We start from the raw sequence: 12,735 nt of genomic DNA on the forward strand, positions 1-12,735 counted from the left end.
TTTGACATGAATGCTCTGAGAGCTGTTCGTATCACAATGTTAATAGATCTAATTTTTTTTGCAACCATTAGGTTCGTTATTTTAACCACTGTCACCGTTATTAATATCGTCTTTATTTTCATCTTAGACATTACATTGTTTGACTTCGCCGAGTCTACTCCAGGCAACTTCAGTTTGGTGAACGCCTGGTAATTTAAGTGATTTTACAAAACTTCAAGCAGGATATAAGCGGTTCACAACATTGCTACATCTTACACATGTGTTTGTGTCTCCACGGCACCCTGTTAATCCAGACATTGCAGTTTGAGGAGTGGTATTGATCCCAGAACACCAAGGAGAAGTAGACGCCAGCAGAAATTTTTCGCAAGCCGGTAACTGAAATTTCACGAGAACATCCTGCCGCAGCAAAAAAGTCTTCGTTTTATGTTCGTAACACTCTCCCATATTTTTCACGATAATACAAAACGAACTACCCTCCTTTGAATTTTTTCGATGTCCCCTGTCAGTCTCACCTGATGTGGATCGCACAAGCGTGGTTTAGACAGTCGTTTAGTAAACCTGTTTCATTTTTTAAGTGTTCCGGCACTAATTTAGTTTGTAACCTGCATGTGTCGTCTATAACATGTAACAGAGTGCCATCCAGGACTGCTCATCGGTTGGTTCGTGTCAGCTCGTGTAGCGAGCGCGAGTGTAAGTCCACGTGACCAATGAAAGAAATTATCAGATTGTTTTTAGCGTTGTAACTGAAACTTTTCTGCCTCAGCTTTATTCGTAGAGGTAAGTTTTAATGACCATGAACAAAGCGTGAGGAATAGGCTGATGGCCCCCGTCTTCTCGGATACATTGCACATCACGAGGTTATGGTCTGATCAGGACACGAGTGTAAATCCAGGGCTACAAAACGGGTCGTCTCCCAAATATTCAGTCACAGATCACTTCAAATCATGTGTGAACAGAACATGTACAAATTGCAATGCAATCACAGCGACATTGGCATGTATATACTATATATACTACGCTTATCTGTGTGCAAAATTTAATGTAAAGTCAGTTACGACGAACGGTGTATTATTCTAACTAAATAGTTGTATACAAATACACTTCACTTTGTGTCCTGTGTCTCTTCAGATGTATTGGGTACTTGATGTTCGTCCTCCAGGCAATGCAAGTCTTTGTTTCTGCTCTATCCACTCCGAGTAGCCGTAACGAGCGAGGTGGCGCAATGGCTAGCACACTGGACTTGCATTCCAAGCAAATACCGAAATGGTTGTTCTGGAAGGGCATGGCCGACTTCCTTCCTTATCGTTGACACATTCCGCGCTCGTGCTCCGTCTCTAATGACTTCGATGTCGACGGGACGTTAAGCCCAATCTCGCTTCTTCCGTTCGGAGCGGCTCCTCTCGTCTACGCGTTTGTGACAGGACGTGCGAAGTGATCCGCCGTGTTTGCGTGCCACCTTTCCGATGTGACAACAATGTAGCAGTAAATGACAGACGTCAGCCAACGAGGAATTTTAACCTGATTATAGTACATCGATAGGACACGTAAGGGCAGACGCGTGAACGTCTTTGGTTCATTAACCGTACCGGTTAGACCTTATTTCGCGTCCGCATGGTCGATTCATTAAATGACAGGGTGTCTTTCTGGATGACACGTTACGTTTGGGAACAAAGATAAGTGCTTGGAAACATGGGGTGTATCAAAAAGGACTTCATAACTTTGAAAAATGTCGATTTACTCATTTAACATACAAAATGGTTCAAATGGCTCTGAGCACTATGGGACTTAACTTCTGAGGTCATCAGTCCCCTAGAACTCAGAACTACTTAAACCTAATTAACCTAAGGACATCACACACATCCAGGCCCGAGGCAGGATTCGAACCTGCGACCGTAGTGGTCGCGCGGTTCTAGACTGCAGCACCTAGAACCGCTCGGCCACTTCGGCCGGCATTTAACATATAGACATGGTTCTAGTGTCATTTTTAGCAAAATACATCAAGGTTTTTACCGTGTAGCTATGCAGGTTAAAACCGACTCCCATCCTTTATGCGTCACACATCGCATCTGCAGTTTCCTGCCAAACTCGCTGCATATTATCAGCCGTGACTTGTTCGATTCCGAGGCAGATCATAGCTCTGAGCTGTGGTAGAGAAGCTGGTAAGGGCGGAACAAAGTACCCCTTGATGATGATTCCCCAAAAGAACACGTAAAGAGGTGTCAGGTCCAGTGTGCCTGGGGGCCGTGCAATTGGTGCACGTCGGCCCATTTCCTTAGGTGGAAAGCTGACGTTTAGGCAATACTGAAGGTCGTACTGAAAAGTCAAAATCTGACATATTTTCCTTTAGGGTAAGTCGTGCGAACAAGTTTGTACGAATTTCCAAAGTTGTAAAGTCACTTTCGATACATGCTACATAATTTAATCGCAGTTCCCTGACGCAAATTTTGGGATCAGCGAATGATTGTCGCTAACATTGTCGGATTTCATATATGTCACTGAATAACCGCCTAAAACAATGCAGATGTACGTCCGCATTCTTCTGGACATAGCTGAGGCCTATTGCTGTAAATTTCACGTCGCGCGCAGTGGCAGCGGGAGATGATACATACTAGTTTTCAAACTTACTGTCCGTACTCCAATAAAAGGATTACTGGTTTTATTTCACTCCTGAAATCTTAAAGAATGAGATTTCGGCTAGATTCTTCATGTGAAGTTACCTGTGACAGTAAAAATAATTTAGCCATTTTTCGCCGAAATGTACATGACCGGACAGCTTCTGTAAACAACATAACACTCACTGCTGCGTCGTTTTATATTTCCACCATTGATATGAAAATGTCTCTGACCTAATTTAACAGAAGATCGATTTTATAGCTCATGACGAATACGTGATCATTTGGAATCCCTGAAGTTAACAACTGTCCGAGTAGATCACAAAGAAATTAGTTTCTGGATCGTAACAACAGATCACAGAACAACTGTTGTTTTACGTCTACTCTATACTAACGTGCGAACAGACGATTCTCGGACATGCCCTACATCAAGGAAAAGAGATGAACACGCTTATCTTGGTTGAAATGGGTTAATATTTGGTAGAACCTTGGTATCATAATGTGAAACAAAGTTCTGCTGAATTAAGTACAGCAGGGATAAGTAACATTCCTGACTGAATATCTCTCTCTTTCTCACTCTCTCTGTCTCTCTCTCTCTCTCTGTCTCTCTCTGTCTCTTCTCTCTCTCTCTCTCTCTCTCTCTCTCTCTCTCTCTCTCTCTCTCTCTCTCTCTGTAGAGGACTGTGCGCTTGTTTACTTTCTGACAGATTAAAACTACGCCTTATCGGGACTCGAATCCGGAGGCATGCCTTTGGCGGGCCAATGCTCTTAGCGACTGAGCTACGCTGGCACAACACACGACTAGACCTCACGACTTAAATTCTGTCGACACCTGCCTCCTGTACATCAACAGCAACTCAAACGCACTCCTACATGGTTATTCATTGCATCTAGGGAGACGTGGCTAGCTTTGTCATATCACGTTCTCTTCCAAAATATTTGGTTTCGAATAGGAAGCACAGCTGTATACGAATACTTTTTACTCTGCAGCGGAGTATGCGCTGATACGGTGGTTCAGGGCAGATTAAAACTGTATGCCGGATTGAGACTCGAACTTGGAACATGGCAGACTTCGAGTCTCGGTGCGGCACACAGTTTTAATCTGCCAGGAAGTTTCGTATCAGAGCAAACTCCGCTGTTGAGTGAACATTCATTCCGGAATCATTCCCCAGGCTGTGGCTAAGCCATGTCTTCAGAATATTCTTTTTTCCAGGAGTGCTAGTCCTGCAAGTTTCGCAGGAGAGTTTCTGTGAAATTTGGAATAGAGGGGATGAGGTATTGGAGGAAGTAAAGCTGTGAGGACGGGCCATGAGTCGTGCTTAGACACCTCAGTCGGTAGAGCACTTGCCCCGGAAAGGCAAAGGTCACGAGGTCGAGCCTCGGTCCGGTACACACATTTAATCTGCCAGGGAGTTTCACAGCCATGTATTTCACGCTTGTGCAGCTATCACTGCAGATATCAGCCGGTAGGGAAGTCCGCGAAGCACTTTCCTAACGTCGGGGTCACTTAATGACTGTTAAAAATTAGTCTAAGTGTAATTGTATGCGAGAACTTTTCCTGAGACACACCGTGTCATGGAGGCATCATCCGTATGAGAACCAGTGACAGCAGGGCAGAATAAACTAATTACTGCTCTGCTGGCTCTACTGTTAATTGACTAGTCACGTGTTAGAACTAGTGTTGGAAATTCCATTTCAGTAGGACTGTCAAATAAACAAAACATTTCTCTATAACTGGTGTGTAACTTTGTTTCGAATCAATGACAAAGGACAAATTGCGTAAAAGAGCTCATATTCATGCGAACGACCGGTGTGTCGTTTGCTACTTCCAACGGTAATAACAGATACATAGTCTATTGTACTACAGTTGAACCTTAGCCAATAACATATATTGGCATTGTATTTTTGATTTCGTCAGGTCGCATTCTGTTAACTCAATATCAGATGGTTTCAAATCAGCTTCCAACCAGACTTTCTGTACGTAAATCACTTGCGGCGAACACTGGTATATTTTTCTTCAGAAAGCCGTCAGTCTATCTCCTTATCCAAAACGATACAACGAATATACTTCACATTCCTTAATGACTTGGAGGTCAAAGAGATGTCGTCGCTTCTCGAGCTGACTGAAGTGGAGAGGAGATACACTCTTTCTACAAGTCCTTATTACGCCTCTAAGTACCATGTGAAGCGTCTCGATTTCACCGAGGTATCTGCACAATAAATCTTCAAATACCCAATGACATTTGTCGACAATAATATTAGATGTGTAAGTTTAAGAGAACAGTCGAGATGGCAGTAACATTTGTTTATTATGACCGGTTTCGGCTTCTGATAAAGCCACCATCAGATATTTTGGTTCCCTTGTCGTTGGTGCTGGCGGCTCCTCGGTTCTCCGCATGATCGTGGTATCACGTGGAAAACCGAGGAACCGCCAGCGCCAACGACAAGGGAACCAAAACAGACGACGGTGGCTTTATCAGAAGCCAAAACCGGTCATAAAAAACAAATTTTACTGCAATCTCGACTGTTATTTCAATCAAAGTTAGCACCAAATTGCTGCTCTCAATAGACAATGTTGTCTAAATTTATGAAATTCGTAAGGGTGATACTACCGTAGTATCCATTGGAAGGAATTTAAGCGTTAGGAACTGATTCATGAAGAAAGTTGCTTAAAAAATTTTGTCCGAATATTGACTGTTGCTCATTGGTGAGGGATCCTCGCCACGTAAAAAAAAATTTTCATAAAGGGTTAAAAGATTGTTCACGAGCTGATACGGAGTGCTCACAAACAGTCTGGAAAGCGTGTAAAGGTGTTGCAGGGTAGCTTCTGCTGGAAAATAATTGTTACGAAAATATTGGATACGTGCGCCTTTCCTGAGTGAATTAGCATTGAAATTAGCCAATCATACCCTTGCGCTCTCGCATTCAAGCGATCCACCAGAGATGGTGTCACCAAAATGTTGTTCGTTTGGTTTCCTAAAACTGGACGAGAGAGCCATGCAGAAATTGGACTTGGGACGATAGTACGGATCGAACCCGACCTAAAGGCTGAGCAATCTGTGCACCACCATCTCTCTCTCTCTCTCTCTCTCTCTCTCTCTCTCTCTCACTCTCTCTCTCTCCAGGGATTCCCGTGTTATTCCCCGAAGCATGTTTGTAACGTATGTTGTTTGAACGTACCTGTAACAAATCTGGCAGCCCCCTCAGAGCTGCATCAGCGTCTTCTTTCGACGCAACCTGGTGGACATCCCCAACACTCGAGCAATCCTCAAGAACAGGTCGTACTAGCGTCCAATATGCGATCTGCTTGACAGGTGAACGACACTTTCCCAAAATTTTCCCAATAAACCGAAGTTGCCTTCCCTACCACAGTTCTCACATGCTCATTCCATTTCATATCGCTTCAGACGTTACGCCCAGATATTTAAACAACCTGACCGCGTCAAGCCGGACGCTGCTCATGCCGTGTCCAAACATAACGGGTTTGTTTTTCCTACTCATCCGCACAAATTAACATTTCCCTGCGCGTAGAGCTAGCTGCTATTCAACACCAACTGTAAATTTTGTGTATCGTAAGTCATCCTGCAGCTCCCTGCAGTCACTAAACGACATCTTACAGCACACCACAGCATCATCATCAAATAACCACCCTGTCTGCCAGATCATGTATGTTTCATGTGTATAGAAAATTACAGCGGTCCTTATCACACTGCTCTGGGGCACCTCTGACCAGGGTATTGTCTCTGATTAACGCTCACCGTGGAGGGCAACATACTGGGTTCTGTCCTGGAGTACAACATACTTCGAGCTACTCACATACCAGGCAATGTGTTAGGTTTGCTCGTATCTGCGGTGGAACACTCTTTCAAACTCTTGTCGAAAATCCAGGAATACAGACCTGCTTGTTGCCCTGCATCCATAGTTTGAAGGAGTGCAAGCTGAGTTTCGCATGATCGGTGCTTTCTAAAACTAAAGCTTTTCGGTCTCGGGGAAATTTATTACATTCGAACTCCGAATATGTTCTAGTATTCTGCAGCGAACCGTTGTTAAATATATTGGTCTATAATTTTGCGTGTCCGTTCTTTTACATTTCTGTACTTTTTTTCCTGTCGCTTTGGGACTTTGCGTTGGGCGAGATATTCGCGATAAATGCAAGCTAAGGGGTTAGTGCAACAGAGTATCTTTGGCCAACGGAATTGGGATTCAATTCGGACATGGCGACTTCATTGTTTTCAGCTCTTTCAGTTGCTTCTCTATGCTAGGGATGCTTGTTGTTGCGTCGTCCATGCGGGGCTGTGTGGTGTGGTCAGACGGTATGTTTGTACGATTTTCCTGCGTGAACGATTTCTGAAACGCGAAATTTAAAAGTTTGTGTTGGTTTCGCCATCTTTTACCGCCACACCAGCCTGGTCAACGAGTGTCTGGATGGAAGCCTCAGAAACAGGACCAGAGTTTTCTCGGGTTCTCGGCCGGATCTTTCGCTAAGGTATGACGGAGGTAGCTGCTGTCTGCTTCACTCATCGATCTTTTTACAGACACATGAATCTCTTAAAGTCTGTCGTTGTTTGCAAGTTACAAACACTACACTGTGCAACATGGAGAAGTGCATCGTAGAAAAATTTTTTATACTCAGGAGACTTTTCATGCGCTTACCATAATCGCCTCAGTAGAATGAAACGTCGGCTTAGACCCTGTTGTATGAAAAGGCGAAGCAATTTCTGTGTACCATCGTAAATGTGACAGGTCCAAGTCTAGAATAAACATGAAAAAGTGCATTGGTGTCAAGGTATTTATAGACAGGAGACGTATCATGCGCTTACCGTAAGCGCTCATCGCAGTAATTCATACGTCACACACACACACACACACACACACACACACACACTTGACGCGTCGTGAAAGGTCACTCCGGTTTCGAAATTTGACCGATGCAAATTCTAAATTGTCGTTACATGTTCATTACATGTTCATTACGTTGCAAGCCCAGCATATATGAACGGTTAGAACTTCCGTTATTTCATGCCGTTGCGTGCACACTGTTTTCTACCCATTTAATTTCTTCGTATTATCATTTTAGCGCATTTAATTCATCTGAAAAGAAACAATTTGTTCGAGTATTTGGAAACGAAGTGTTACAGTAGACAGAACCGAACATAATGTGCTTCTGGAGGCCCTAATGTGATAGTTTCATTACCACCGGCACAGAAACAAACAAGTTAGCGAACTGAAGAGGAAGCAGGCGCCTTTACAAGCCCCCACGTGCGCTAACCTGTTTGCCAAATTACTAACGTAGCGACGCGCCCTGTAAATATTTACGGGGTCGTGGGTTTAACGAAGTGAGGTTATTCGACGTCGCCGTCTGCCGCCCCGCCCTTTGTGCGGGGGCGTGGGAGGCCGCCATTAGGGCGGCGCTGCCGCCTCCGCCGCCCACGCCCGCCGACGTCTGTGGACCGAGGTCGCCTGCGCATCTCACCTGTCCGTCTGGCCTGGCGCCTAGCCGAGCCGCGCTTCACGCTCCCCATGATGTGCCCACGCGATTCTGTGCTACTGCTCTGCAAAGTGCATTGTGTCGAGATTACAGGAAAAACTACTCCACACTACGTAAACTGCACAAGTTTTAAACCAACTGCAAATGCGCGAACGTGAACGAGCTTAGATTGAAGGAGAGTATGGGTTAATAAGAAGACTTTGCTGTGAAGTAATAACAAGATAGTAACCGAATAAAGGCTGGCTGTTCGCAAGTGCACGTATGTGAAGACAAAACAATCTGATGAGTGACTTTTAGTACAGTGTTTCTCCATCTTGTACACTGCCACATGCTTTGATTGCCCATATCCCTTTCACTGCTGCAGACGAGTTTTTTGGATTTGTGGTGAGGGAGGCTTTTGTTTAATGGTGCAAAAACAACTACGGTCGTACGCACCCATGTGAAAACCGTAGAAGTCGAAGACAAAGAGAGAAGTTAAAAACGACTACACGTTAATCCCAAGACAGATAAAAACAGGGACGTGGAGAAAGATCTATAAAATATGCCATAGAGAAACGGAGGTCCTGAACTAAAGATTAAATGTCCTTCGTCATATTGCTACGATGGATAAAAAGTAAAACGCGCTCGACAACCCGCGCGCCGTTCGTTAAAACGGCCGATAATTCAGACGGCAAACACAAACGAGAACGTAAGTGGTAAAAAAAAAAAGTGGTGGAGGAGCACGACTTAACAAATGGCGATGACTAAAAAGGCAGTGCCCGATACGCAACCTAGCTAAAACGATGTCTTCGCAGCTAGAGGGCCGAGAGGAGATCGTCCAAGTCGCTGGGAGAGACTCAATAACCCGGAGCTTGTCCCCTTGAATGGAGGACCAGTGGTAATTGCAAAGTGACACCACCTGCTGACAGATGGGAACACAGAGATAATCAGAGGGGGTGTAAGAACTAGCGGGCTGAGGCACGAGTACTGCAGCCTTGGCAGCAGCGTCGGCGGCCTTGTTTGCTGTCAGACTGACACGACCAGGAGTCCTCATAAACGTCACACTAGCTCCACCAAGAGTGAGCAAGTGATAGCTTCCCTGGACCCGTTGCATGAAGGGATGGACGGTGTACAGCACACAAAGGTATTGAAGGGCACTGAGAAAGTCTGATTAGTTGACGCAATTGAAAAACCTGTGACGCTAGATGTGCTGCGTTACCTGATACGGGACGAGAAGCTCCGCTGTAAACACTGAGCAGTGTTCTGGAGAGCGATATCGAAAAACGTCGGTGCTAATGACGAAGGCACTCCCAGCACCACAGTCAGTCCGAGAGCCATCAGTGTACACAAAGCTACTGTCGCAAAGTACTGTGTGAAGGTCGTGAAACTGAAGGTGATAGAGCGAGGCTGGAGTAGTGTCCTTAGGAAGCGAATGAAGGCCAAGGCGAACACGGGCCGCCACACGAAGCCAAGGTGGTGCAGTGTTCACACCCATCGGAAAGCTGCAGGTAGCGTGAAGTTAAGCTGCCGGAGCAAGAACTGAAAGCGAATTCCAGGAGGTAACAGAGAAGAGGGATGCGCCCCATGCTGGCGATCAAAGGAGGCAACGGAGAAGGCACAGGATAGGTGGCGACGCATGGCAGACAAACGGCATCCATATCTGCTGAGGAGAAAGTCACAGCGGTAGGACGGTGGTAGTTCGGCAGCTTTTGCATACAGGCTCTCAACCGGCTGCCAGTGGCCAAACGGATGCCATGATGATGGATGGTATTAAGACGGTGTAAGGAGGACGGACATGCAGATGCATAAACGGAACACCCATAGTCTAGTTTCGTACGGACAAGGGACACAATCAAACAGAAAAGGATGGTTTTATCTGCTCCCCCGGAAGTAAGACTGAGGACACGCAGGACATTGAGGGACTACATACAGTGGGCCGCCAGGTAAGACACGTGGGAGGACCACGAAAGTCTTATATCGAACATGAACCCCACGGATTTCGTAGTTCCAACAAACGGAAGAGCAACAGGCCCAAAATGTAAAGACTGTGGAAAAACGAAAGCCATTGTCGATGCTCCATGAGTAAAGACGATCGAGACTTCCCTGAAGACCTCGCTCAATGAGACAGGTCTGTGGATAACTCCAATAGATAGCAAAATTGTCAACGAAAAGGGAACTGGAGATGCCCAACAGGAGACACAGGCTATTATAGGGTTAATGGCGATAGCGAAGAGGACGACGCTCAGGACGGAACCCTGAGGTACACCGTTTTCCTGATTAAGGTGTCTGACAAGGAAAAACCCACACATATCTTGAAAACTTGGTCTTTTAAAAATTCCTGAAGGAAATGGGACAGGCGGCCACGGAAGCTCCATGTGTAGAGACTATGGAGGTAACCAGTCCTCCAGCAGGTGTCGTAGGCTTTCTCCAAATCGAAAAACACGGCCGCCATCTGGGATTTCCGCTGGAAACCATTCATAACGTGGGTGGACAAAGTGACGAGATGGTCAACTGCAGAACGGCGCGCTCGAAATCCACACTGTGCAGTGGTTAGTAAATTGCGAGTCTCTATCCACCATACCAGCTGGGAATCAATCATATGTTCCGACACCTTGTAAACACAGCTGGTGAGAGAAATGTGGCGGTAGCTATGAGGAGGTGTTTCTCCTTGCCAAGCTTAGGCATTGGTATGACAGTGACGTCACGCCAGCGTCTGGGAAACGTGCCCTCTGCCCATATGCGGTTGTGCGTATGAAGGAGAAAGTGCTTGTCCACAAGATAAAGGTGCTGCATCTGAATGTGAACATCGTCTGGCCGTAGGGCGGAGGATAGGGATGAAGTGAGAGCATGATCTAGCTCTCTCATCGTACAGATGACATTGTAGCGCTCCCTATTCTGAGAAGAGAAGGGCATTGTCCGAGCCTCCTCCGCTTGTTTCCGATGGAGGAAGGCAGGGTGATAGCGGGAGGAGTTTGGCCCACACGATCGAAGAGGGAGTGGAACTGTTAAAAGAACCAGTAAATGAAATCAGATAGCGTATTGGGTGTGCCGAAGAACGCAAAGACACTGTGCCCGCAACAGTTTATAATGAATGCAGTTTGTCATCGTAGGATGGCGGTTAAATACGCGGAGAGGACCGCATACGAATGACGTCGCGGCATGGCTCAGTCTACTAAGGGACTGCGACACGGCGCGGTAAAGTAGTAGTGCGAGGAATGGAACATTCTGTGGCCGTAAGCATAAAGTTTGTAAGATACTTCACATGATCATCACAACTGGGAAAATGTTGTTCGTCGAAGATCGCCAGGGAGGAGTAAAGTCTCCAGTCGGCCTTAATAACCTGCCATTTTAGTGTGCTCGTAGGTGGGTAGGAGCCAACAATCGGACGGCACACACGAAATGGTCGCTCGAGTATGTGTCGGAGAGAGCGGACCACTCGAGATGATGGGCAAGCTGGGCAGTGCAGATGGAGAGGTCTAAAAGGAAATAGGCGTGAGTGGAGTCTGAAAAGAACGTGGGTGCTCCTGTGTTAAGGCAGATGAAGTTAAGGTGATTGAGAAGGTCTGCCAAGAAGGCACCTCTCTGACAAGTTCTGGGCAAGCTCCGAACTATATGGTGCGCACTAAAGCCACTGAGGAGTAATGAGGGGTGAGGTAGCTGCCCAATAAGCTAGAGGAAGTCTGCCCAGGTGACATCATATGACAGAGGGATGTAAACGGTACAAAGGGAAAAGGTCACGTAAGGAAGGAAAATGTGGAGTCCAACAGCTTGGAGCCGGGTTGTCAGGGAGATGGGTAGACCATGAAGGTCATCCCATATGAACAGCGTTACTCCCCAGTGAGATGGAATGCCGTCCTCGGGGAGGGGGGGGGGGGAGGCCGAAGCGGGCTGGGAAGAAATAAGAGAGCTCAAAGTGGTCATGAGGGCTCAATTTTGTTTCCTGGAGGCACTACAAGCAGACACTGCAATTCTAAGAGCAGCTGTAAGTCCTTTTTTTTGATCAAAGACTGTGAACATTCAATTGGAGGAGAGTCACGATAAGGAAAAAATGAAGGGGTGTCATCTCGGCGGCTGCCGATTGCTAGCCTTCGAAGACTTGCTGCTATAGAGCAGGGGCAGGAGGCTCCTGCTCCCTCTGTCAGTCTGTGGAGTCCAGGGCAGAAAAACAGTGGTGGTGCACACCGGCGACAGAGAGGTCGGCTGGGCGAGGGTACCACGTGGTGGTCCCGTCGGAGAGGATCTTAGTCGGTGAAGGAGAAGACGATTTGTCTTTGACTTCTTGGAGCCTTTCCGGTTTGGCAGAGGAGGACTAAGATGTTTGTTGGTTGGATGGACATAGCAAGTCTTCACGGGAGTATTCCTTCAGTCCTTTCTGGCCTGCTGGCTGTGTAGAAGGTGACTTCGCCCCATGAGGTGAAAGTTTCGTGGCGTGTTGCACAGTTGGAGGAGGAGATGGGGACGCTACCACGATGCTGGGCGCTTTCACAACCGCAGTGCTAAATTTGAGGTTGCATGTCTGCATGGCCATGTCCTTAGTGGAGCGAAATGAAGCAAGAACAGTAATGTAGGTGCCAGGTGGTAGAATCCAGGGTTTCCGACTGGCCAACAATTTGCGAGTGACTAGGTAAGGCTTTTTTCCTTCACCCGGATCTCCTG

This window comes from Schistocerca americana, chromosome 5, assembly GCF_021461395.2.
Source record: "Schistocerca americana isolate TAMUIC-IGC-003095 chromosome 5, iqSchAmer2.1, whole genome shotgun sequence".
In the NCBI taxonomy this organism is placed as follows: Eukaryota; Metazoa; Arthropoda; class Insecta; order Orthoptera; family Acrididae; genus Schistocerca; species Schistocerca americana.